The sequence below is a fragment of the Chiroxiphia lanceolata genome, chromosome 11 (assembly GCF_009829145.1).
Source record: "Chiroxiphia lanceolata isolate bChiLan1 chromosome 11, bChiLan1.pri, whole genome shotgun sequence".
In the NCBI taxonomy this organism is placed as follows: Eukaryota; Metazoa; Chordata; class Aves; order Passeriformes; family Pipridae; genus Chiroxiphia; species Chiroxiphia lanceolata.
Window position 1 is genome coordinate 1,726,881 of NC_045647.1, and position 5,376 is coordinate 1,732,256.

The window sequence follows — 5,376 nt, forward strand, 5'->3', positions numbered from 1 at the left end:
CAGCTACTACAGAGCCACTACCCTCATCCCACCTCCCACGGCATCCGAGCATCCTCCCGGCTCCAAGACACAATCCTACAACTACAACTGTCTTGTATTTATGGGGTAATAATGTCTCAAAGACTCTCAGCACACTCTGCAACCTGACACATCCGATACTCCAGAGGAGTTTGCTCTGCACTGAGGAACCACCACACACGGCACCACGGGGGAACAGCACAGCCAACAACCCAACCAGGATCACAGGACCACGAAGGCTGGAGAAGACCTCCAAGATACCAAGTCCAGCCTTTGGCCAATACCACCAGTTTACTCAATTTCTGAACATCTCCAGGCACAGGGACTCCAAACCTCCCTGGGCAGACCCTTCCAATGCCTGACAGCCCTTTCCAGGAAGAAATTCCTCCTGATGTCCAACCTGAGCCTCCCCTGGCACAGCCTGAGGCCGTTCCCTCTCCTCCTGTCCCTTGTTCCCTGGGAGCAGAGCCCGACCCCCCTCTGGCTCCCCCCTCCTGTCAGGGGGTTGCAGAGCCAGAAGGTCCCCCCTGAGCCTCCTTTTCTCGAGGCTGAGCCCCCCCAACTCCCTCAGCTGCTCCTGCTCCTCCAGCCCCTTCCCAGCTCCGTTCCCTTCCCTGCACACACTCCAGCCCCTCAGTGTCTCCCATGCTATGAGGGCCCAGACCTGGACACAGCAGTCAGGTGTCTCACCACTGCCCAGCACAGGTCACTGTGGTCCTGTGGCCACACCAGTGCTGGTACAGCCCAGGTGCCATTGGCCTTGTTGCTCATCAGGGCACAAACGAGCCCAAGAGCAGCTACATCTGCTGGAAGGGTTGTCAGGACGAGATACACCTGCTGGAAGGGTTGTCAGGACGAGATACACCTGCTCCCCTGATGGCCCCACCCGGGGGTAGGCACCTGAGCAGGGCTCAAGATATTCCCAACCTGCTTTAATCCAGCTTCATAGCACTGAAACAGAAGTTCTACCTCAATACTGTCCACTTCAGCTCACCTTACACGAAGCAGCCAGAAGGAGTTTCTGCTTCCAGAAGGGACTTCTGGACCTCACCCACTTGACCAACCACTGGGACTGTTCCCTTGCACACACACAGCACGGGAGGAGCTGGAACCCTGGAACATTGCACTCCAAACTGCCACCCTTGCAGGTGACCAGCCCTCTTCTCGTGCTGCCACTGTGTCATGGTCATTCAGCACTGCCTTTACCACAGCAGTTACTGTAAAATCACACCAAGACCTGCCACCACAACAGCAGGACCTCATGGTTTTGAGTCTTGCTCCAAGACACAGGGACACCTGTGAGCTGCAGCACCCCAGATTGGTTCTTCACTTGAACTTGATTTTTTCACTTTCTAGACTGCCCCACACCAACACAGGTTTGCTGAGGTGACATGAGAAGATTGATGGTGCCATGAATAAGACCACATCACACAGTCATTCAGGTCGGAAAAGCCCTCCCAGACCATCAACCTGTGCCCCATCCCCACCTTGTCCCCCAGCCCAGAGCACTGAGTGCCACGGCCAGGCCTTCCTTGGACACTGCCAGGGGTGGGGACTCCACCACCTCCCTGGGAAGCCCCTTCCCATGCCTGACCACCCTTCCCATGAGGAATTCCTCCTGAAATCACACTTCTCATTTATAAGCAGAGACCACAGCTGCCCTTTACACCCTGCTCATTAGTCCCAGGACACCTCCTCCACCCACCTCTTCTTACCCACAGCTGCAGCTCCAACAACCATCACCAAAGAGACACACCAACTGCTCACCCCTTCTGTGCTCTTCACCAGGGCCTCTTCCACCCTCCACTGATGGGGTTCAGGATTAGCAAATCTTAAAAAGATATACGATTTCCCACAGTAAAGCTCCACCCACGATTGCAAAGGCAAACCAAAGTTACTCTTGCTGCTTGTTTACTTCCTAATTTATGAACCCCTGTAAGAGGAAACTCTATTTTCAAGACTTAATGCTGCAAAACAGATGGGGTAAGAAAAATCTAATCCAAGCGAAGGCTTTAATCTCAGGGGGAAATAAGGCATGTTAAGAGAAAAAACCCTGTTATTGACAAACAAGAGATTAAAGAAAACATTACAAATAATCAGCTCAGCATCAGCTTACTTGACAGCTAGTTCTGAAACACACTGGAACTATGGTTTTAATTCCACAGTGACTCCTTTTCTGGTTTAGACACACTGAGCTCTTCACCTTCGTACCAGTTCAAGACACTTGGTTTCCAACGTGGTCGACTTTCACATTTGCTTCATCAAGTTCTTACACCAGAATTTATGGCCTGATCGATGCCACCCCCTTTCTCCATTCACTGAACCACCAGTGCTGAGCAACCAAAGCTCTGCTCCAGCCACGACACCATGAACCCCATTATTGTTCCAGGCACTGACCTAACACTGGCAAAACCACCCGGCATTTAGAACCTGGAATATTTGCTGTGTGAGGAAATTGGCTTCAATTAAGGTCCAGAAAATCAACAAACAGAAAACCCAGTGCCTGACAGCCCATTAACTTGGCCACAGAGAAACCACAGAGAGAAAGGAAGGGCCAGTGGGTTTATATCACATCCCATCACAGAGCTGAGCCCTGCAAGGAGAGCAGCTCCACTGAGGGCCTCTAGTCTGGGCTCAGAGTCAGCCAGGCCTTGGCTCAACAAGTCTGGAAGTCCTGGGATAGCAGGCAAACTTCTGAGCGCAGGAAAAGAACCTCCAAGGCAAACAACAAAATGCACATTGACAACACAAAGCACACGCACAGGTACCGACCCTCGTCAATACATAAAACGAAGGGCTCTCTCACACGCTACTCCACACACGACTGCAGCCACTAAATCTTCATCAGGCAAAGATCTGGATTGTATTAGCCACGTTCTCCCTTCCTGATTTGCGAGCAGCAGGATCGCAGCCCGATTCATCTGTGCTGAGCGGGCACAGAACTGCTGCACGGCACAAATCTGAGTCAAACCTTTCACCTGTTGGAGTGTTTTCCTACAAACTCCGAGCCAGCCTGGCCCCACGCGGGGCAGGGATGGAGAGGCTGACCGAGCCGAGCTGTGCCCGCTCCCCGAGCCCGCTGGGGGCGGGCAGAGCCCCCGGACCCCGCACGGCCCCGGGGCAGCTCCGGCCCCGGCACAACCCGCAGCACCGACCAGGCGGAGCTGCCAGCACCAGCGCGTAAAGCCGCTCGGGATTATGGCACATCCCACGTCCCTGGATGGGGAATGCACATGTGCCCCCACCCCTTCCCCCGCTCCAGTCCAGTTAGTGTAGTCCAGGAAACAGCCAAATATTTGGGCTGCCGGGCCAGTCCCCGGGACCCTCCGAAACATCCACCCACCGCCGCCCGGCTCTTGACCATTTAAGAGGAAGATCGCCCGTAGCCAAGTCCCCATCGGCGCTCGCCAGTGTTTACATAACGCAGAACATCCCTCGCGGCTGAGCCCCGGGTACGGGGGGAAAAACACAGGGAAAGTTGGAGCGGACACGGGGCTGCACCGCCGAGCCTCCGGTGGTCCCGGGGAGGGGACCCCAGCCCGCCACCTCCCGGGACCCGCCGGGAGGGCGGAGGGTCCCTGCCGCGTCCTGCCAGGGCTCCAGCGGCCGGGCATCCCCGCCGAGCACCGGCTGCATCCCGCGGGCATCCCCGCCCAGCACCGGCTGCATCCTCCGGGCTGCGGCTCGGGGCCCTCCCGGCGGTCGCTCGCCGCCCCCCTCCCTTCTTTCCCAGCCGTACCTGGCTGCGGAGGCGGCGGGGCAGGCTATGTGCGGCTGGACAACCCCATCCCGGTCCCGGTCCCGCTCCCGAGGCTGCGCCCGCACCGCCTCAGCCGCGCGTCCACATGGTCACTGCACCCTGCGCCCCGCGCCGCGCCTTAAGTACCGCGCGGGGCACGCCGGGAAACCGAGTCCCGCCGCCGCCGCGCCAACTACGGCGGCGCCCCCCAGGACTACAACTCCCAGCGTGCCCCGCGCCGCACCCCGGGCGGGGGGAGCGGAGCTCCCGGTCCGTGTGCTCGGGGATGGAGGGATGGAGGGATGGGACGGGATGGGACGGGATGGGACGGGATGGGATGGACCCCCCCGTTGGGGTCGGGGTGTTGCGCACAGAGCCCAGAGCGGGCGGCGCGAGGCGCTGCCTGCGCCGGGGAGTCCCGGGGTGCGGCAGTGCGGGGGCACCGGGCACAGGGGCTGCGGGAAAACCGGCCGAGGAGAGTAAACATTAAGTAAACGCTGAGTAAATCTGGTTTCGGCACCGCTCGGGCAGAGCGGGATAGCGCAGAGGTGACTCCTAAACCCTAAATATGAAGTCTGAGGTTGCAGCTGCTGGCACAGGTGTTGTCACTTCTGCGGGGGCTCAGGTGGGAGCCCTCGGTGAGCAGGGCGGGGGTGGGGGAACACGGCTGTCCTGAGAGAAACAGAGCTGGGAGAGAGGTTCACCGGCTTTCCTCTGCACTAGAACGGTGTCACGAGTTGTCACTAATGTGGCAGCCTGTCTGTGTGTGATATCACAACTTCAGCCAGGGTGACCAGCAGTGATTAAAATTATAGTAATATTCCATTTATTTATTGCATTAAGCAATACTTTGTCCTTAAACGTTAACCACAGTTATTTTCCACAATTACACCCTGTTTTCCACACCCTCTGTGGGGTACACGTGGCTGGCTGGCAGCACCAAGAGCCATCTAGAGATGGGTGCAACGTTTGCGTGTGAAACAACTGTATCACCTTTACTGGCAGCAGGGGAAGGAAACACTTCCCTCTGCTCATTTCCACCCACACCCACGTGCTGTGTGGATAACAGGGAATGCTGTGGAACTCCTGCCAGGTTCCTTGCTTGTTGCTCTCCACAGCAGTGGGATGATGCTGGAGAATGGGAACAAGCCTGGATCAGCCAGTGGCTCAACTCAACACACCCTTCCACAGCACTAGTTGTCCATTAAAAACGGCTCCAGAGGAGCTGGAATTGTGGCTCAGGAGCAAGGACGTGCAGGAGCAGAAGGCTGTGACTCAGGAGCTGAAGGTCAGTGCACGGTTTTATGGTTCTCTTCCATGGCTGCAATACTACAAGCCATTACTCATCAGGAATTTGGCAGAGTAGAGGTGCCTAATATCATTAGATAATCCTAATGAATTCTTGTGTAAGCAAATCTAATCTCTGGATGGTTCAGCGGGTGGAGGCTGTGAGTGGCTGCAGCCAGTGCAGGTAGTGACATAAGGACTGTCACCAGAGCCAGGGCAGAGCTGTGCCTGCTGCACACCTTGAGCAGCTCTGCAGGCAGCGTGCCTGGAAACAGCTCCAGTGCTGAGGGAGAAATCCGAGCGGCAGCAGTGTGGGAGAGCTGAAGCAGCCT

The 5,376-nt window shown here is 56.9% G+C and overlaps 1 protein-coding gene across 1 annotated transcript in view; it reads right to left on the reverse strand.

The window, feature by feature from the left end:
• Window positions 1-3,863, reverse strand: part of ITPR1 (inositol 1,4,5-trisphosphate receptor type 1) — a 163,091-nt gene extending 159,228 nt beyond the window's left edge. Inside the window, exon 1 of the mRNA XM_032699514.1 lies at window positions 3,758-3,863. The gene's annotated coding sequence lies outside the window, so the exon portion shown is untranslated. The remainder of the gene's footprint in view (window positions 1-3,757) is intronic.
• Between the last annotated feature and the right edge of the window lie 1,513 nt (window positions 3,864-5,376).